The 23,235-nt window shown below is 33.1% G+C and overlaps 1 protein-coding gene and 1 pseudogene across 1 annotated transcript in view; both read right to left on the bottom strand.

Moving 5' to 3' along the window:
- The window catches only part of LOC120607731 (uncharacterized), a 223,827-nt gene that overhangs the window by 74,454 nt on the left and 126,138 nt on the right, over nucleotides 1-23,235 (bottom strand). The window lies entirely within an intron of this gene.
- On the bottom strand, nucleotides 9,492-9,610 carry LOC120607754 (uncharacterized; annotated as a pseudogene).

Raw genomic sequence — 23,235 nt, 5'->3', positions numbered from 1 at the left:
ATATTTCAGTATAAAACCTTGAGACTAGGGAGTTTTATTCCCTGCTAGTACTCAGTGCTTCCCACCTGAGACACTTTTTTCCTGTTTTGCATGACTTGTTTTATATCAGTTTCTGAGCCTCAGCACTATTGACAGTTTTGATTGGATAATTCTTTGTTGTAAAAGCAGTCCTCTGTTTTGTAAGATGTTTAACAGCACCCATGGCCTCTACCCACTAGATGCCAGTAGTACCTTCCACTTTCCCACCCTTCCCCAAGTTGTGATAACCAAAAAATGTCTCTAAACGTTGGCAAAACACCCCCAATTGAGAACAACTTCTCTTCATCAAAAACTTGTTCATTTTTGTTTCTCCTGTAGTGTCTAGCACAATGCCTGAAATAGAGTTCAACAAATGTTTCTTAAATTATAAACAAACAGAGATATCACATAAGCATGTATTACTGCAACTCTATGACTCTCAAGTCATTGACTTGACCTCTCACTTCAACCTATATGCCAAGGTTTATCCCCAGGGTCTTGTGACAAATATTCTGACCCAGAATCTGCTAGAGTTTGGAGTACCTCAGCTGAGCCACAGCTTTGACAAGGAGGTTGACTCAGCATCTTTTTTTTAAAAAATATACATGCATCATATACCACAAGCAGCCAAAGCCTTGCTGCCTGTCCTCTTCTCTCCCTCCAGGGTTTGAATGCTGCCATCCCCTGACCTTTGGAATTGTCCTATGGACATTTTTTAATAAGATTGCCATAATATAAAGTTTTTAGGACATTGTGTCCATGTCTGCAACCTTTGGAAAACTTTTTGTCCCTTAAGATGACCCAGCCAGTCTCTTCTCCCCAACCTAAGTCTGTGTGGATCAGGCATTTTGAGCAGCAATGATTTTATTGTATTTTCTGACTCCGCTCCCAGGGCACCATACCAAACTAAAGTCAGAAACCGAAAAATATCCTTTTCCTTGGAGAGTCAAATGGGTCACATGCCCCTTCTGTGAGAACCCTGACAGTTCAGTCTATTGAAATGAAGGTCATATAAACCATTGGAAGAGATTCCTTACTTTGAGTCTAAAACCGAATTCATTGATAGTGAGGTTGATATGGTCAAAATCAAGATCAGAAAGGGAGGAGAATGGAAGGAAGTGGAAAAAACATTTAAATTTAGATTTTAAATATTCTTTTTAAAGCCTTATAATTTAAACTCTCAGTGCACAGTTGCTAGCTAGAAATAACAAATATGAAATAATAATAAAATTTATTATTAGCATTTTCTAAGAACTTCAGATATATTATGCTGTATACACAAACACACACAAAAACATAAAACAAATAAACTGTTAAAAGAGCTATCATTACCCCATTTGACAGATTTGGAAGTTGGGACTTTGATAGATCAAAAAACTTGCTCCAAATCAGACAGTTAATCAGGGAAAAATCTGAACGTTAGACTCAAGTTCTAGTTGACCTCAAAGCCTATACATTTAATCACTCTATTATATCTTACTTGAGAACCATACCCCATTTTATACTAACACACATTTTTAAACATTGAATAATATATTCATTTCTATTGCTGCTGGAACAAATTTCCACAGACTTAGTGACTTAATATCTATTTATTATTTATTAGCTAACAGTTTTTGCATGTCAGAAATCTGGGCATAGATGGCTCAACTGGTTCCTCTTCTTAAAGTTTTATAAGATCAAAATCGATGTATCAGCCAGGGCTACAGTTCCCATGCAGGTCTTGGAATCCTCTTCTAGGCATGCTGGTTCTTGGCAAAATTCATTTCCTTCTCATGCTTTTCATGTGGTCCCCTTTACCTTCAAGCCAGCAAGAGCAGGATGTATGTACCCTTCTCATGCTTTGAAGCTCTCCAACTTTTCCTTCTGTCTCCTGTTCTGCTGCCAGCCTGAGATAGTTTTTTCCTTTAAAGGCTCACGTAATTATATTAGGTTCACCTGATAATCTCCTTCCTGATGAGTACAGGTTTAGAGCTTAGACATTTTTGGGAAACTATCTTAGAAATTCTGTCTACTATGAACAATTCCTGATTTAATGGAATTTATATTAGATGTTAAAATGTAGTAATGTTGTGCCTACTCAAATAATAAAGTCCCTACCAAAGAAATAGTCTCCTAAAAGTTTTTATTTTTTCTTTATTCTAATGTAAAATGAGAACCTTTCTTTGCTCTAAAATTTATCTTCCTATACATAAAAATGTATATAGTAAGTATATATACATTGATGATTATTAATATACATTTTATATAGTTATATATACTATGTAATAAGTATCATACATTTTATGAGTGTACATAATGCAATTGTTTATCAAATTGCAATCATACCATATATGCAGTTTACATCCCTTTTTACACTTATATTTCTTACCTGTTACTAAATATTCCTCAAAGTATTATTTTTAATCAGTGCATCATATGGCTTTATTTAACCAGTGTCCCTTGATTGGATATTTACATCATGTTGAACAAATTTTACAAAAATATTGATGTTTATCTGTGTTTATTTTCACAAAATGAGTATCTAAGGAATATTAAATTAAAAACTCAGAATTGACAAAAAGAACTACCAAAATTCAAAGTCCAGCCAACAATGCATGAAAATATCTTATTATCCACATGCTTACCAAAATTTACCATATTTTTCAGTTTTGCCTGCTTGATAAATAAAATAACAATATTTCATTGTGATTTAAATTTTCAATACTATAATTCTAATAAATTTGAATATTTTTGTTTGCTGAGCATTTATGCTTTTTATGTTGTAAATTCCCATCCCCATTTTTTTCAGTTGGAATATTCACATATTCTTTAGAATTTTTATCTTTCCATATCAAAGATATCAACTTTTTGCTTGACACAATGGTTCAAAATATTTTTCTACTTGTACTGTGATTTTTAATTTCTTTGAGTGTATGTGAATGTGTGTAAGATATAGTTTTCAATATTAGATAATCATGTTGCTTATAAGCTTACAAAATCTTTCCACTCTATATAAATGTACATAAACAAACTATAAGTAAACAAAGAACTCATGTGTTTCTTGCATGATTTTCTTTCACATTTTCCCACTCCCATTCAGTTAAGCAACCATGACACCACCGAGTTCTAAAACCCAGGCTCAGACATATAAAACAGAACAACCTTTCATTTCTCTCAAATAGCTCCTTCCCTGAATTCCCTATTTCTTTACATTACTTTGCTGTTTTCCAAGACATAGAGACTCAAAACCTCTCTGTCTTCCATGCATTTTCCTTCTTTATTGTCATTCACAGTTAATCATTTGCCACATTCTCTTATATCTCATTAAGAAGTTCTCTTGCCATAACCCTGACTTAAACTTTACTCACTTTCCCAACTCCACGTGTCCAGGCAGATAGATAGATAGACATACACACAGATAGACAGATAGATAATGATAAATATAGGTAGATAAGATAGATTAGGTAGATAGACAGATAGATAAATGAAGACTCAACAAATAGAATCATGTTTTTATCATGTAATAAAAAATCATGGTCATCTTCTCTATGAGTCATAAAATATACATCTAAATACCTTTTACTTAAAATGGATTGTTTCCCTTGATCCTCCTTCACATATTCCATCCATAACCCCTACCCATTCCTTCAGCCTGCCCCAGATAACCCATTTTATTTACTCTATGCTCATTTCACCAGATATAAACAAGCACACACTTATGAACACATGGATACAGATTAATTTTCACTGTTGCACAAAAAGAAAAAAGAAAATCTTATACTGTATATGACTGCCTACACCCTTTCACAGCCAAAAATATGTCATGAAATTCCTTTCAGTTAATAATCATAGGTTTAATTTATTATTTTTTTAACAGTTGATGTGAATAATTTTTTAAATAATTTTTAATTTTTCAATTACTGTTGACATACAATATTATATTCGTTTCAGGTATACAACACAGTTATTAGATATTTATATAACTTATGAAGTGATCACCACAAGAAACCTAGAATTATCTGACACCATACAGAGTTGTTACAATATTATTGACTATATCTCCTATGCTACAGGTTACATCCTCATAACTGTGTTGTAGCTATCAATTTGTACTTCTCAATTCCTTTACCTTTTTCACTCATCTCCCTAACTTCTTTCCCATTTGGCAACTATCAAAATATTCTCTGTATCTGTAAGTTTGTTTCTGTTTTGTTTGTTCATTTATTTTGTTGTTTAGATTCCATATATAAGCGAAATCAAATGTTTTTTTTTTCTTTCTCTGTTTGACTTACTTTACTCAGCACAATACCCTCTAGGTCCATCCATGTTGTTGCAGATGCCAAGATTTCATTCTTTTTTATGGCTGAGTAATATTCCATTGTTATATGTACCAACTCTTTTTTATCCATTTGTCTATCAATGGACACATAGGTTGCTTCCATATTTTGGCTATTGTAAATAAAACTGCAATGAACATAGGGATGCATATGACTTTTCAAATTAGTGTTTTGGGTTTTTTCAGATAAATATGCAGAAGTTAAATTTCTGGGTCTTTTGTTGTCTCTTTGTTGTAGCCTTTGTTTTAAGTCCATTTTACTTGACCTAAGAATTGCTACCCCAGCTTTTTTTCAAATTTCCATTTGCATGAAATATATTTTTTCATTCCTTTACTCTCAGCCTATGTGTGTCTTTTGATCTAAAGAGTCTCTTGTAAGCAACATACATATGGGTTTTGTTTTCTTATCCATTCAGCCACCCTATGTCTTTTTGATTGGAGCATTTAATCCATTTACAATTAAAGAAATTATACATATGTAGTTCTTGCCTTTTTATTACTCGTTTTTTGTTTTTTTTTTTTTTTTTATCTTTATGTTCTTCTTAAAGAAGTCCCTTTAACATCTCTTGTAATATTAGTTTGGTGGTCGTGAACTCCTTTAGCTTTTGTCATGGAAGTTTTTTATCTGTCCAATTCAAAATAATAGCCTTGCTGGGTAGAATAATTTGGGTTGTAGGCCCTTGCTGTTCATCATTGAATATTTTGTGCCAATCTCTGTGGCCCGCAAAGTTGAAAATACAGCAGACCATCTTATGGAAGCTCCTTTGTAAGTAACTAACTGTTTTTCTCTAGCTACTTTTAAGATTCTTCCTTCATCTTTAACCTTTGGTATTTTAATTATGATGTGTCTTGGTGTGGGCCTCTTTGGGTTCATCTTGTTTGAGACTCTCTGTGCTTCCTGGGCTTCCTTCACCAGGTTAAGGAAGTTTTTTGTCATTATTTCTTCAAATAGGTTTTCAATTTCTTTCTCTCTCTCTTCACTTTCTGGTACCTCTATGATGCGAATATTGGCACACTTGATGTTGTCCTAGAGGCCCCTTAAACTATCATTGTTTTTTAGATACTTTTTCTTTTTGTTGTTCTGATTGAGTGTTTTCCACTACCTTGTCTTCAAAATTGCTGATGAAATCTTCTGCTTTATCTAATCTATTATTGCATCCCTCTCACATATTCATTTCAGTTATTGTGTTCTGCATTTCTGACTTCTTTTTTTCTGTTTTCTATCTCAATTTTTATGTTTCCTAGGACCACCTAGTATAAGTTACAAAGTGATCTGCAAATGGCTTGCTTCTTGTGCTGGGCTTAGTGGCACCTGGGGAAGGCTAAGCTGTGAACTGAGGCTGGCTGCCACTGGTACTAAACTTGAGGTCATTTAGCAAAAAGTATGGGACACGCCGAGGCCAGACACTGCTTGCTTAAGGTTTGTGAACCTTTGAGAGATTTTAGAAATGTCTGCAAATGACCAAGACATGTCATTTGAATGGAAAAGCCCTTAGAAGTGCCTTGGATGAACTTGCAAGTTGGATGTAGCAAGGTCTCAGGGAATCATCACGGCAAGGCAAACAGTGTTAGCCAAGTAGATGGATACTCAGAGTAGGTGCCTGCCTGTTCCTGCAGATTGCATACGGGGAGAGTTCAACAAAGAAACAATGATGTCTGCCAGCTCTTCTGTCTGGGAGAAAGCTGCCCCTTCAGCCCTTGCCCTGAAGCCAGACAATTCAGTTCCTCTTCTATGTCCTTAGTGCTTTTTGAGTTGCTGCCCCAGTGCTAGAGCTTAGAAACAATGAGTACATCACTAGTAAATCTGTAATTAGGCCCTTCAAGAGGAATATCTGGGACTTCAGTAGCTTTTTGTTTCACCCAGATAGAATGCACTCTGATTTTCACAGCCAGATGTTGTGGGAAAGTTTCTTCCTGGCACTGGTGGTTTAGGCTGGGGGGGCCTGGTATGGGGCTGAAATCTCTCATTCCTCAGGGGGGACCTCTGTAGCCCAGATATCCCTCTCAATTCTTAACTGCCACAGGTAGGTATGGGGCCTGCCTATCCTGCATCCACACCCTTCCTACCAGTCTCAGCATGGCTTCTCCTGTCTCTATTATTTTTCATGGCTGTATAAAATATTACACTGCAGTTGTAGCATAATTTATGTAACCATTCCCTACTTATGACCATTCACTTGTCTTCATTTTTATTTTCTTATCAAAAAGAATGATGCAATGAAATCTTTGTATCTGTACTCATTCATACTGGTGCTTTTATTCCTGTGAAGAGATATTCAGGGTGAGATTGCTGGGTTAAAAAGTCTACATATGTTAAATGTTAACAGATGTTTGAGTGATTTCCAAAAAACTAAAAATAAAACTAACAAAGTAAAACCTACACATTTCCAAAAGCAATATGTAAGAAAATCGATTTTCCCAAATCTTTGCCACCAATAAATCACCTTTCAATTATTAATTTATAGTATTATTAGATTATGATCAGAGAAAGTGGTCTCTATAATTTCATTTTATCTATATCCCCTCACATACAAAAAAAAAAAAAAACTTAGTTTCATATTCAGCTGCTCTGTTATTTGCTGCATATAGGTTGTGTCATATTGTGTCTTTTTCTTAAATTATACGTTTTATCACTACAAAATGTCCTTCTTTTACTGTTTAGATCCTTTTAAACATTAAATGCCAGCTTACTTGATGTCGACATTGCCTCCAATAACAGCTTTATTTTCTGTTTTAATTTTCTGGTATCAGTTTATCCATAAGTGTTTAACTTTTCTTTATCACTGTCTTCTGTATGTTTTCTTTAAGTACAATGTCGCTGGGATTTTCTTTTAAACGTGTTGTGACTGATTTTTAACGGGGAATTACCATATTATTATTAAAAAGGTATGTTTTATTTTATTTTTTATTTATTTTGCTTTTCTACTTCTTTCCTTTTTTTAGTTGGCTGATTTGCTTGGGATAATATTCATTTCTTTTTTCACTTCCCCTCTTAATGTGTGTGTTCTACTGTGCTTCTCCATAGAATTGACTACTTTCTTTTACTTTTTCAGCATTTATAGTCATATACATTGAGAACAAATTTACAAGTGTTCTGTCAGGTGCGCGATTCTAATAAAGTAGCAGTAAAAAACAAGCACAGAGTGAGAGACCTCTGACAAAGAGAGGGATATGGAAAGTGACTGTCTAAAGAAAGTATAAAAGCGTGAAAGAAAGCGTCATCTTTTAAAAACCTAACTCCTACAATCATGACAACTCTGTCTTCTACACCTCACTGCTCCTGATCAAATTCTAAAGGGATCAATAACCAATATTCACAAGATGAAGGAGAAGGAATAGAAGCATAGCACTCAGAAATAGAGACAAATGTAACCAAGCCCTACCTTCCTTCTCAATTTTTGAAGCCACCCTGAAAGAAACCACAGGCAGAGTAAAGCCTTTAAAAGATGTTGAAAACATTTGTTTTTATTAGCCCTGACTAGAAATATGAACCAATTATTTAAGATTGAAAGCAGAGGTGTTAATAAGAATAACAACAGACTGATGATTCACCACAAACCTCATTCATATGGGTACTCACCTCATCATTCAAACCCTGTAAATATATTTATAGTAAAAGGCAAGAGCAATCAATGTCTTTTCGATGATAGCCATTCTAATAGGCATGAGGTGATACCTCTTTGTGGTTTTGATGCACATTTTCCTGATGATTAGTGATGTTGCCCTTCTTGTAATGTACCTGTTGGTCATCTGTATGCTTTCTTTGAAAAAATGCCTGTTCAGATCCTCTGCCATTTTTAAATTCAATTTTTCCTTTGCTGTTGAGCCGTATGAGTTTTATATATTTTGGATTTTAACCCCTTAGCAGATATGTGATTTGCAAATATTTTCTCCCATTTGGCAAGTTGCTTTTTCTTTTTGTTGATGGTTTCCTTTGCTCTGCAGAAGCTTTTTAGTTTGATGTAGTCCCACTTGTTTATTTTGCTTTTGTTGCCTTTGTTTACAATATCAAATCCAAGAACTCATCACCAAGTCCAGTGTGAAGGAGCTTATGACCTATATCTTCTACTAGAATTTTGATGGTTTCAGTGTGTTTCATGAATTTTTAATCTTTGCAATTAGGTGTATATTTAGGTGTTATATCTTCCTAATGAATTGTCCCTTAAATCTTTGTCTCAAAATCTATCAGATTTCTAATATTAATGTAGCTAAACAAGATTTCTTATGTGCAATGTTTACATGATATATTTTTTTCTGTTCTTTCACTTTCATCTTACTTTTGTCTTTCAACACACTTATAGTGCTTGTCTTATAGCTAGCATACTACTATTGAGTATTGCTTTTTTATCTAGATTGACAATCCCTGCCTTTTAATTTAATTATTTAGTTTTGAATATTTCAGGTAATTATTTATATGGCTGAGTTTGTTTACCACCTTGTTATTCATTTTTGCTTTGTCCCTTTTGCTCAGTTGAACCCCTCCTGCCTTATTTTGGGCAACTGACATGTGTTTTTAATAGTCCATCTTATTCCTCTCTTCTTCCTATCCTTTTCTCTATTCTTTTCTATTATTTCTACATCTTTGAGGTTGTTTTACTGTTTGCTCTAGAGCTAACAGCATAAATCCTAAAATTATTCATGTGTATTTATAGTCATTGTCATAGAATTTCACAATTTACACCTGACAGTTCACATTACCCACTTCACACTTCTCACTTCACAAATGTAATAACCTTACAAAAGCATAATTCCAATTCCCATCCATTCATCCTTTCAGCTACTGTTATATGTCTTTATCAGTACATGCTTTATAATCCCACCTTACATTGCATCTTATTTTATTTAAACAGCACATTATATTTTAATAAAATTATTAGAAATATCTTTAATATTTACCTATATATTTGCCATTTCTGGTACTCCTTCATTCTCCTCTGTGAACCATCTTGTATTATTTTCCTTCAGCCTAAAGAACATTTTCTAGTTTCTTGTTGTTGTTTTTGTAGCACTATTCTGTTGGAGAAAAATTATTCCAGCTTTCTCTTATCTGAAAATGTCTTTATAGCAACCTCAAGTTTTGAAAGATATTTTTACTAGATACATAATTCTACTGCTAAGGGTTTTTTTGTTTGTTTGTTTGTTTGTTTGTTTTTGACTCCTACAGCACCTGGTATTCCTAGGCGGTCTCCCATCCAAGTATTAACCAGGCCCAACTCTGCTTAGCTTCCAAGATCTAACGAGATCAGGCACTTTCAGGGTGGCATGGCCATAGACTAGATACAGAATTCTAGATGGACATTTTGTAAACACATGAAATATCGCATTACATTAACTTCTGGTATCCACTGTTTCTGATAATGTCAGCCATTTAACATTTCATTGCTGCCCTACATATGTGTTTTTTTCTGTCTACTTTGAAAATTTTTAATTTAACTTTGGTGCTCAGCAGTTTGACTAAGATATTCTTAAGTGTGGATGCCCATGTATTTATTTCTTTGGAGTTCACTAAGGGTAATCAGCTTATACACCAATGTATTCCACCAAATTTGGGAAATTTCCATTCATTACTCTTTTAATACACATTTTCTTCCCTTTTATGACCCTCTTTCCCTTTTAAGACTTCTACTACATGTATATAAATTATATAATATTGCCCCATGGGTCTCTGAGTCTCTCTTCACTTTTATCACAACATTTTCTTTTCTGTATTTAAGATTGGTAAATTTATTTTAATTCTTGGATTTACAGTTTTGCGATTTCTACTTGGTTACTTTTTAAAAATAATTTCTGGGTCTCTGATGAGATCACCTACCCATTCATTAACACCATATTTTCCTGTAGATACTATACAGTAATTTCTTTAAATTCATGAACATATTTACAATGGATATTTTAATGGCTTTTCCTGCTAAATTTAACATCTGAATCATCTTGGTGTTATTCTTATTCACTGTTTTCCTTGCCTAAGGCTTATATTTTTGTCTTTTTTTTTTCTTTATGTCTAGTAATTGTAGATAATATAATGGACACTGTAAAAGACTGAATTTTTTATCTTCCTTAGAAAGGTGTTGATGTTTTTAGTAAACAATTCAATTACTGGGTAACTCCATTAAAATATGTAGGCTTAAATTTACATTTAGTTACAGCATGTCTGAAAACAAACAAACAAACAAACAAACAAACAAAAAACAGTTTCCAAGCCACTTATCAGAATTTAACTTCAAAATTCTAATTCCTCAGCTGATCTTTCTGAAGCATGGTTTTAGGTTTTTTAGGACAGCCTTAGAGTAAGCCACTCTAGAACATGGTCTTTATTACTAACATACATATTTTTCACATCTCGATTTGCCATCAAATTGATAATGAGGTATTAACATGCCTTTCCTGGCTTGAACTCATTTTCTGTTCCAACTCTACTCTCAGGTTCACTTAGCAAACCCTTAGTTAGTCTCAGTGAACCAACAACTTATGGGGGAGTATTTATGCTGAGTTCAGATTCCCCTCTGCATATTTCCCTGCTCTCTGTTCTGCTCAGCAGATCCTAGATGCTTCTGTTGCCCTGAATGCCAAAATCTGTCTTCTCAGTTCAGTGGAACTTTCTCTTCTTGGATTCCACTTCACTGCTCTACATACAGTCAGAATATTGTGCCTAGGTAGAAATCCAGAGTTTGCTTCAAAAGTTTTTATTCTCTTGAGGAACAGGGAATTCTTGCTTCATGATAATCAATGTTCCAAAACAGTTGATTCATACATTCTCTCCAGTTTAATGGTTGATTATAGCAGAAAAGCTAGTATGATCCCAGCTACTCTGCCACAGCTGAAATTAGAGGTTGTAATATTGTTTAATTTTGTAATTCAAAAGTGGAAATGGATACATGCATTTGTCATAGGCTAACTAGCACCCATGTTTATGTGTTAGTAATTTAAATGTGGGTTAATTATTTTGAAAGTCCATTTTATTTTATAGAACTACTACTTAATTTAATTATCAGATCCTTTTATATAAGAAAAAGATGAAATGTTTACAAATAACAGTAACCTGCTGATGCCTTTGGAATGTGTCAGCTGGGATCACCTAGAAAAAGTAAGTGAAACGTTCTTATTTTTAATAATGCATGAGGTACACAAGAAAAACACGTCAAAATTGTATAATGTTATAATACCTTATCTATATCTGAATATATATGTTTATAAAAGTGTGTTTTCCCTGTGTTGTGCTAATCTTTTTTACTTGGCATATTTTTAATGGCTTTTCCAAATGACCTTTGTAAAATTAATCGAGGATCTGACACTGTCCTTTAGAGAAATACAAAGAATGCTGCTTATAATAACTTTTGCATGAAAAACAACCAGAAAAAAAATTACAAAACAGAGAAAACATTCATACAGAAAAAAATTAAACCTTGAAAGTGGAACTAACTGAGAAATGTTGCCTTTTTGTTAGTAATATTTTTATGGATCACTAAAATTTCATTTTCCCTTTATTTTCTATGCCAATGTCTTATTACTTGAAATCAGATAGATTTCTCAAAATAAGTAAAATGTACCACTATTTTTTAAGAACTCTTACTGTGAGAAACATCTCAAATTAAAGATTAATAAAATGTACAGAAAATATGTATAAAAATATAAATACAAAGAACCTAGAAAAATGCCTGCAATTAAAGAAGATGGAAATCTAAAAATAAATTAAATTTAGTTGAAATACATGTTCTATTCTTTGAGAAAATTACCACTGAAGTGAGGAATTTTTTTCCCCTGTAATTTAAATGTTAAGCTGCCAGATGTGTGTCTCATGCTTGAAGAGTCGAAGCTTTGCATTATTTAGCATATTAAGAATCACAGAATTTTAAAAAGGGCTCCTTTATTGCCTCAAGGTTCTAATTAAGTAAACCTTAGCCTGGTACATTTAAAACTTGCAATACAAGAGATTTTTGCTCTTTTTTTCCCCCGCAGTCAAGTCACATCTATATAATAAATATGGAAAATCTTTAAGATGATATAATTTTTCTTTTGCTTGAAGAATTAAAGCTATCTATTATTTTAAGAAGTTTTTAATAGAAGCCAGCAATCTAGAAGACAACTAAGGATTCAAAATACTTTTTAATCATTGCAAGTTGCTTTCCTTATTTATACCAAAGAATATGTGTTTCATAAAGGCAGTTCTATATTATCAATCTTACTCTCTCTCTTTACTTTACCAGCCTCTGCTCTGGTCTCAACTGCCCTCTTCTTGTTTGGCAAAGGCAATTCTAAGAAGCAACAAGATCATAGACTTTGGATTGATATTATGTTTTAGTGTGTTTCTGAGTGTGTCTATCTGTGTTAAACGTCTGATCACACGACACTAATTAGTTGCCCTTTCAGCATTTTGTGAAAAGAGTTTCAGCAGCTAAAATGAAAACCATAATCACATGGAAGTTCTGTAGGCACACAACATTCATAAATCATACCCTTAAATACAGTTATTTTTGCCATTTTAGAAAATGTCAAAGGTGTCAACTCTGTCCAAATATACCGCTTAACAGTGACTATTTTAGTAAATTGACTTGAAATGCATTTAGCTAACTGACAGTTAGAAGTACATAATCTAGTTCACAGTACAAATGAACAGTTTAAAGGCCAAAATGAGCACCAAAGTACGAATTCTCAATGACATGTTGCAATGACCATGGCTGTAACCACAGATAAAAATCTTAGCATTATTTATCTACATCAGAAACACATGCTCAAAAAATTTGAAATGTGATGTTTTATATCTAGTTTTTAGTTAAGAAAACAAATATATTTTAATGACATTCAAAATAATGGTAGAATTGTCTCTTTGAGGATATTAACAGTGAACAAACTAGAAATCACATAAATGCAAGTAATGAGTTGATAACATTCTCTGCGAGCAATTGAACTTATAAACAATAACTTGGATACTGCAAACATAGATAGATAAATGTGCGTCATATTGTCAAGAAGCAAGAAAAACTGTCTTATCTTTTCTACATGGGAAGAAGAAAATCAACAAATTGATCTTCAAACATTTAACTGTTGACGAAGAGCAAGTATCATAAAATTGGAGCATAAGTTTGGCCAAGATTGTTTCCCTCCAGAAATCAAAGTGTTCAGTAAAAGGTAACGTGCACCTATACTTTACGAATTAGTTTCTTAAAAGTGTTAAGAAGCTTAATGGTTTCATATTTGGGATGTTTTAATATTGTTGGCAGTAGGAATGCAACAATACCATCCATATTTACACTTCTATCCAAACCGCTGATCTACAATCTGTGCTCTAGAATCCCAACTCATGTTACACTTTGAAACTATTTATGAATATATCAGCAGTTTATTGATAATAATACCATATACTTTATACAGTATTTTTCAATTTATAAAGACAGATTTACATGTTACTTAATTTAAGCTATTTTGATTAACTTTATTGCCAGATTTACATGTTACTTATTTAATTCAAGCTATTTTGATTAATTTTATTAACTTCATAGAGCTGCAAATATTTCTACCATCATATCAATCCAGTAGCAATAGCTGAATATTCTGCATTTGCGAGGTAAAAATAGATTCATACGTGCGTGCCTTGCCTAATAAAATATGATTGTAATGTAAGAGCAGAAATATGCCTAGCTATTCTTTTCAAGAATAATTTTTAAACATCGCCCATTTCTGTCATCCTTAAGAAGGTTTTACCCTTTTGTGAAAGTCAGCTTCTTTTTCCTTATCCTTAAAAAATATTAAACATCTTAAGCACAATGAAAAAAATCAGAAAATATAATATGCTGCTCATGAGCTTTCCTTGGTTATCATCAATTAACACTTTTACTGAACTTGGAACATCCAAGGCTATTTAGAATAATAAGTTATTTTACCCACTAGTAAGTCCCTATTGCTAAAAGAAAATTACAGGTAAGGATAGAGGGAGTCATTGCTAATATAGCAATTAAGCAGGATATAGACATAGCTAATTGTGTGTCTAATGTTATGATAACTAACTCAATAACACAGGGATGGTTTAGTCAGCAGCTACTATATGTAAGGCACTTTACATAAGTCATCACTAATCTTCAAAGGGCTGGTTATTTTCTCTTCATAGGGGAAGAAAAATTTTCAGAGGTTAAGGAACTTGAAAATGAACATTAAATGATAAGTCAAGATCTGAATTTAAACCTCTCTAATTCCCATATTCAGGCTCTATTCCTCCCATTTGCATTTATCTGAATTCTCTCCGTTGATTTTTTTGGTGGACATTTTCAGTAGCAGACAGACATTAGGGCTAGTTGTCACAAAAAGAAACAAAAACAGAACTGTGATTCAATGCCCTAACTGCTGACTTTTAGCTACCTGTGCTAGGGAAAGAAGAAATAATAAAATCCAGCAGAAAATAAATAGCAGTGATTAGCTAACATTGTTGAGTCCACACTACATACTAGATTTTATAGGTTTCAAAGTCTCAAATTAGCTATTAATTTTAAACTCTTCTCCTCAAAACTATTTTAAAGCACTTCAATGAGTAATAAATTGTACCAATTCAAATTTTACCTCTTTCCTTAAGGACATTATGCTAAGTGAATTTAGCCAGCCACAAAAGGACAAATGTAGTATTACTCCATTTATAAGAGGTACACAGAATAATCAAATTCATACAGATAGAAAGTAGGGTGATGGTTGCTGGGGGCTGGGGGAAAAAAGGGAAAATTATAAGTTATTGTTTAATGGGTGTAGAGTATTAGTTTGGGTAGATGAGAAAATTCTGGAGATGGATGGGGTGATCATTGCACAACATCATGAATGTACTTAATGCTATACATTTAAAAGTGGTCATAATGGTAACCATATTTTGTCACAAATAAAATAATTATTTATTTCATTATTTCTCAAGTCCTAAAAGAAATGCTAAGAAACTTTTAAAATGCTAATTTAGGGCTCTGAAAAGAGAGGTGCTTCTGGTTGGGATTACATGCATAGACTCATTTCTCTTTTCTCCTCCTCCCCTCTAAGTATTACTATAAACCCTGGAAGTATTGTAAGAGGCAGCCACAAGAGGATTCTGGAAGATGTAAAGAGGAAGGAAAAGTAATTAGGAAGCTGAGCACTGGAGCAACAATGTAGGGCAGGGCATCTTATGTCCACTCCCACCCCATCCAATAGAATAAAGCAACCCAGACCCAGCATCTCTGATCCTATCCTAATAGTAGATAGTCACCTAAGTAAGTTCATTTATATACCCATCAAAGGACATTCCACCAATAATATCAGATGAGGCCAGCAGCACTGGACAGGATAATAGACCAAGAACTCAACTGAAATAATTGTCCAGGGGATGTGCTCTCCTTCCCTGCTGCTTGAGACAACCCTCCTCTACCTAGAAACAACAGGTAGTTGAGTGAAACCAGCAGGGGAATCTCATCACAACTGTGGCCTGGCCCAAAAAGCCTCTTAATATCTTGAGGCTGGAGATTCTTTCCCCCACTCAGAAACACACAGTGTCAAGGGCTGGGGAAACTCCTTCTGTCCTCTCAGGCATCACCAGAAGGATCCAGTGGGAGCTCCAGATATAGAAGCTGAATTGTGCAGACCAAAATAGTGCATTTTTTCAAGTGCCAAAAGAAAAAAAATTATCAACCACAAATTCTATATCCAGTGACTATCCTTTAGGAATGAAGGCAAAATACTCACTCAGATAAAGGAAAACTAAAAGAATTGTCACTAGAATACCTATCCTTAAAGAATGGCTATAGAATTTTTTTCAAACAAGAAATGATAAAAGAAGGAATCTTGGAGTGTCGGAGAGCAAAAAGAAAAAAATAGACATCAGATGTGAGAATATACAATACACTCTCCTTTCCTCTATGGGCTTTAAAAATTATATTTCATGATTGGAACAAAAATTATAACATCACGTGTTACTCAAGACAGTTTAAAAGCAGGGAAAGTAAAGTGACTGAAGTGGAAGTAAGGTGTCCATGCTTGACTCAAATTGGTAAAATGTTGACACCAGAAGACTATGATAAGTCACCTATGTATGTTGCTATATCTAGGGCAACTACTATGAAAATTACACAAAGAGATATGTCCCAAACTATAAATAAATCAATATGGAATCCTAAAAAGTGTTCAAGTAACACACAGTTTAGAGGAACAGAGGAAAGAGAAACAGAGGAAATAATGAAAAAATAAATATCAATGGCAGACTTAAGCCCTAATGTTTAATAATTACCTTAAATGTAAATAGTCTAACTATACCAATTAAAAGACAGATATTGACAGAGTAAATTTAAAAACATGACTTAATTATATGCTATTTGCAAAAATTCACTTCAAATTCAATGGCATAGATAGATTAAAAATTTTTAAAAATGAAAAAAGATATACCATGCAGACATTAATTTTTAATAAATAGGATTGACTATATTAATATCAGATAAAATCGAAATCAATGAAAAGAAAATTCTCAGACAGAGAGAAACATTATATAATGATCAAATGATGAATCTACTAATAAAACATAACAATCTTAAATATATATGCACCAAACAGCAGAGCTTCAAAATACATGAAGTGAAAACTAGTTGAAAAGAGAAATGAAAAAATTCCCAATTACAGTTAAGGACTTCCACACTCCTCTCTCATAAAATAATAGTACTATCGGACAGAAAATCAGCAAGAGTATAGAAGGTCTAAACAACATAATTAACAAACAAAAATATATTTATATACACACGTACAAACACACACACATGTAAAAAACCCAACAACAGCTGTATATATATTTTTTAAATATCCATAAATCATTTGCAAATATCATATCCAGAGCCATAAAAGGAACTTAAACAAACTGAAAAAAATTGAAATCATATAGAGTATGTTCTGTGATTATAATAGAATGAAACTAGCAATAACAGAAAGACAAGAGGAAATCTTTAAACTCTTGGAAATTAACAATATGCTTCTAAATAATCTGAGGGTCAAAGAAGAAGTCTCAAAGAAAATAAAAAGTAGAACTAAATAAAATAAAAAAATATAACATCAATATTTAAGAGATGTAGCTAAAGCAATGCTGAGAGGGAAATTTATAACACAAAATGATTATGTTAGAAAAAGAGGAAAATCAATGATCTAAGACCTCATCTCAGGAACCTAGAAAAAGAGTAAAATAAACTCAAAGCAAGCATATGAAAGAAAATAATGGTGAATAAAAACAGAAATCAATGAAATTGAAAACAGGAAAACAATAGGAAAAAATCAATGAAACAACAGCTGGTTCTTTCAAAAAATCAATAAAATTGATAAACCTCTAGCAAGACTAAAGAAAAAGAGAGGGGTAACTCATCAATATCAGAAATAAAATGGGATATTATTGCAGATACTGCAGCCATTAAAAAGAAAAATAAAGGAATACCTTGAATAACTTTGTGCTCATACATTCAACAACTTAGAAGTGGGCCAATTCCTTAAGTACTATAAATAGACAACACTCTACCGTGATGAAATCTGAATGGTCCTGTTGCCATTAAATAAATTAAATTAATAATTTTTAAATCCCATACTCAGGTGGTTTTGCTAGGTAATTCCACCAAAATATACAGGAGAGTTAACACAAATTTTACACAATGTTTTCTAGAAAATAAAGGAGGGAACACTTCCTACTCATTTTATGAGGCAATTATAACTGTGACACCAATCCAGACAAAGCCAATATATAAAAAGCAAAACTATAGACCAATATCTCTCAGAAGCTTAGATGCAAAAATACTGAACAAAATATTAGTAAAATGAATCCAAGAATGTATGAAAATAATTATACAGCCTTATTATATAGCTACCATAATAAAGACTAAGTAATATTGGCAGAGGAACAGATGCATAAATCTATATAAAATAGGAAAGCTAGAAACAAGTTCAAAAACTACGTTCGATTGCTGATTTTTAAGAAAGTTGCAAAAGCAAGTCAATGAAGGAAAGATAGTCTTTCAACAAATGATGCTGAAGCAATTGAACATCTATAGACAAATAAAAATTTACCTAAACCTCACTTCTTATAAAATATAACTCAAAATCGATTAATTTTTTGGAAAAAAAAATAGGTGAAAATATTTATGGTCTAAGACTAGTTATCAAGTTCTTATATTTGATATGAAAGGCATGATCCAGTAAAGGAAAAATTAACAAATTGGACTTCATTAAAATTAAAAATCTTCACTCAGCAAAGGACCCTATTAAGAGGATGGAAATTCAAGCTGCAGACTGAGAGAAAATATTTGCAAACTGCATACCCAACAACTACTAGTTTTATCTAACATGACATGTTTTATGAGCGGAGGGGAATCAGATGATGAACTCTTGCTCTCTCCAATAACTAGTTCACTACATTTGGGTAAAAGTTTATTTCATGGCAATTTTTCACACACATGACACTTGATGTCTGCAAGTCTGAAAAGGAAAATAAAAGATGTTTTATTGTAAGTCTAGATGATACTATTAATTATGGTTCAAGAATAAAATGCTGCAGTGTTTTAAGAAAATGCTTACACCTTTTAATTATTTAGTGTTAGGAAGTTTTACATGCATGTGTGCATGTGTGCATGTTCATGTGTGATTAATATCATTTTAATGCTGGAGAAGACACACTAGCTAATAAAAACAATACACCAAACTAACCATGAAGAAACTAATTCATGAATCTGTTTAAAGAGAGAACATTAATATAATAAAAGGAGAAATTTTGTGCTTTTAAGTTCTCTATTGTTTCTCGCTAAATTATTTTTTCATAACATATTTCACTAAACTACATTACAAGAGCTATCAGTTTTCAAAACTAGCATATTTCTTCTATATTCTTATTTCTATGCAAGTCAAAAATATTGCATACTGACAAAATTCTAAGTGCTCAAGATTCTGGTGAAATATTTAAGGTCCCATGTTCACTTAATTTGTAAAGTAAATGTACAATAAAGTTATGGTAAATAATCTTAAAAAATAGTGATTTTCACATATAAAGATGGGGCTACATTTGTTGACATCTAATAACACAAAATATTCAAAAACAATGTGTCGCGTAGTGATGCTATGAATTGCCACATCCTAATCTCCCTCATTGCCAAAGTGTCAGCAGCATTCAAGAACAGACTAACAAAATGAGAACAATTCCAATAGAGATTGATTTTCTCTTATTTCAAACCAAAGGAAATATTTAACTGTTTGACTCAAAATCCTACTTTTCTAATTTATACTTCTTTTTTCATATGGATCATCTAATTAGATAGAGTAGTTCATCTGGATAAAAAAAATTGCTGTCCCTTTTTGCCAATTTTGATTTCAATTATTTCTACATCGAACACAGTCAGTCACATACTTATATCAAGTTAGATACTGGAAAAAGGAGAACTAAATCAATCATACTGTTAAAATGTTCAAAGCCAACCTCATGATTAGAAAGAGTTAATGAATCTATTTATTTATGTAAAGTTTCACAATGTCATTTTTTTTCCACTTATAATTTCATCAGTTGACAAGGAAATGCTACCAAATGAAATGCTATCTGCTAAAGATGAAGAAAGAGCCTATAGTATATCTTCTGTGGAAAACTATTTATGATTCTACTTATATGAAGTATCTAAAATTGTCAAACTCGTAGAATCATAGAATAGAATAGTGGTAGCCTGGAAGTGGGGGGAAGGAAAATGGGGTGTTGTTAACCAACAAGCAAAAAGTCTCAATTATGCAAGATGAGTAAGTTCTAGAGGTCTACTGTATCAGCCATATATTAACAATATTGTGTTGTGCACTTAAAAATCAGTAAAGAGGGTAGATCTCATGTTAAGTGTTTTTACAATTAAAAATAAAATTTTAAAAGTGAAAGAGCCCATAGTGAAAACCAATACTGTAAATTAGAGCAACTTGAAAGCCAGGTCAGGTAGGCTGCTTTTTTGTCATGTCTAAAGAGTAAATTCCTTTCAGTCAGTCATGGTTTCTTTCATCATAACATACATGTTAGTAAAAATAGAATAAAAGTACATTTTATTTTGACAGTTCCTTATTTCCAACATGTCCAGACTGTGCATTTAGCTGCAGGTACTTCTGGAAATGTTCTGGTTGAATAGTGGGGCCACAGATAAGTGTGTCTTGTCACAAGTCCTCAGTAACTCTTCCTTTCTAAACCACTGCTCCTGAGGCTTTTTAGAAATGTTCAAATTTCCCTAACATGCTGGGTCAATTGTAATGTTTCACAGTCAGTCAATATCTGCTTCTTTAATATCATTTTGCAAGAACATTTGTCTAATGTTAAGGCACTGAGTATCCACAGATTAAATGAAAGAGATTGGGTAAGAAAAATTCAGATTACTTTCATAAATTTTACATTGTATGAGTGATTTCTAAATATACAAATCATACTGTGTTTAACATATTCACCATAATATATTAATAAACACATACACATACGCAAAACAAGGTATCTGTTGGGGGTGGGAGAATACAAGTATTTATTAGCCCTGCATTAAAGCCTGCATTCTAAAAAGTATATACCCAAAAAGGCCCACACCAAGACACAGCATAATTAAAATGACAAAAGTTAATGACAAAGAATCATAAAAGCAGCAAGAGAGAAGTAGTTAGTTACCTACAAGGGAGCTCCCATAAGACTGTCAGCTGATTTCTCAATAGACACTTTGCAGGCCAGAAAGGATTGGCACTAACTATTCAAAGTGATGAAAAGTAAGGACCTACAACCAAGATTACTCTACCTAACAAAGCTACTATTTAGAATGGAAGAACAGACAAAGAGCTTCCCAGACAAGCAAAAGCTAAAGCAGTTCATCACCACCAAAACAATATTATAAGAAATGTTAAAGGGACTTCAGAAGAAGTAGAAGAAAAATAAAAAAGAAGAAAGAAGGAGGAGGAGGAGGAGGAGAAGAAGAAGAAAGAAAGAAGAAAAGAAGAAGAAGGAGGAGAGGAGGAGGAGGAGGAGGAGGAGGAGGAGGAGGAGGAGGAGGAGGAGGAGGAAGTAAAAAATATGAATAATAAAATGGCAATAACTACATATCTGGCAATAATTATTTTAAATATAAATGGGTTAAATGCTCCAATCAAAATATATAAGGTGGCTGAATGGATAAAAAACAAGACCCTTGCATATGCTGCCTACAAGAGACTGACTTCAGATCGAAAGACACACACAGACTGCAAGTAAAGGAAAAGATATTTCATAAAAATGGAAATGAGAAAAAAAAACTGCAATAGCTATACTTATACCAGACAAAATGGACTTTAAGACAAAGGCTATAACAAGAGACAAAGAAACCCCAATAACTCCACTTCTGGGTATTAGCTGAAGAAATTCAAATACTACTTTGAAGGAACCTGTGCATCCATATGTTCATTGCAGCATTATTTACAATAGCCAAGATGTGGAAGCAACCTAAGAGTCCACCAAAAGAGGAATGAATAAAAGAAATGGTACGTGTATACAATGGAATATTATTCAGCCATAAAAAAGGATGATGTCTTGCCATCTGCAACAACATGGATGACTTTAGAGGGTATCATACTGAGTGGGGTAAGTCAGACAGAGAAAAACAAATGCCATATAATTTCACTTATATGTGGAGTCAAAAGAACAAAATAAATGAATAAACAAAACAAAAACAGATTCATAGATACAGTGAATATTTTGATGGTTGCCAGATAGGAGGAGGGTGGGGGAATGAGTGAAAAGGAGGAAGGGATTAAATACATATTGGTAGCTACAAAACAGTCATGGGGATATAAAGTATAGCATAAAGAATATAGTCAATAATATTGTAATAACTGTATGGTGTCGGATGGGGGTGATCACTTCATAAGTTATATAAATGTCTAATCACTATGTTTTACACCTGAAACTAACATAATATTGTATGTCAACTGTAATTGAGAAATAGAAATACATATATATTAGAAAGAAGCAAGTTAAACAAAAGAAAAATAGTGTATCCTAAAAAAAATGTTTTCAAGTATTTCAAAAAAAAAGGAAGAACTTTTAAAAATGACTTCATTAGTAACTCCTAAAATAATGATAATTGAGGATTTTCTAAATGATCTATGCCAGTTCAGTGGAAAGAATGGCAAACCAATTTGAATGATAATATACCCAACTGCCTTTTTATGTTCCTTACTGCACTGTTAATGGCACAGGTACTGAGAAAAAATTGACGATGGTGAATATATGAGACCAAATAAAATGTTAAGAGTGTAAAATGTCCTGAAAACACAAGCCGTAATCTGATGTTGTGGATCTAATCCACACACACTCTGTAATTAGAAACATATTGTAATAGAGCAGCGAACACACATTTGTACCTTTCCCTCAAACCTTAGTTCGATCGTTCACATGTGACACATTCTTTTTTTTTTTTTTGCCATTTCCACTTCAAAAAAAAAAATTTTTTTTAAAGGTAGCTTAAAAACCCGCATAATGTTCTGAACCCTTCCAAATAATTTCTGTCTTCTCTCAAGAAAGGAAACAACACAGAAAAAGATTTTAACCTGCTGGAAACGTTTTAAGCCCATCTCGTCTCTCTGTCCCCCAGATCCTTTTGACACACCCTCCTCCCTCTTTTCTTAGTGTTAAACTGCTTCTCTACTTCCTTTACATCAGTGGGAACACTTCCCTTATGGGTGTCAGGATCTCTCAGAGGGGTCAGGGGCTGCCCTGCAGAGGAAATGACAAGCTGTGAAATGTAAAAGAACAATTCCTTCCACATGTTCCTTTGCTCCTGGAGCAGTGAGGGGTTGTCAGCTAGCATCACTTTGGAACCAAACAGGACTCTGCATCATAGTCCTGTCAAAACTAATTTACAATTAAAGACCTGCATGACTGTTTAAAGCTTTTTCGATTCCAGCAGTTTTCT

The sequence above is a fragment of the Pteropus medius genome, unplaced genomic scaffold (genome assembly GCF_902729225.1).
Source record: "Pteropus medius unplaced genomic scaffold, Ma_sr-lr_union100, whole genome shotgun sequence".
Classification (NCBI taxonomy): domain Eukaryota; kingdom Metazoa; phylum Chordata; class Mammalia; order Chiroptera; family Pteropodidae; genus Pteropus; species Pteropus medius.
The sequence above is the reverse complement of the archived record's forward strand: the minus strand, read 5'-3'. Positions and strand labels throughout refer to the sequence as shown.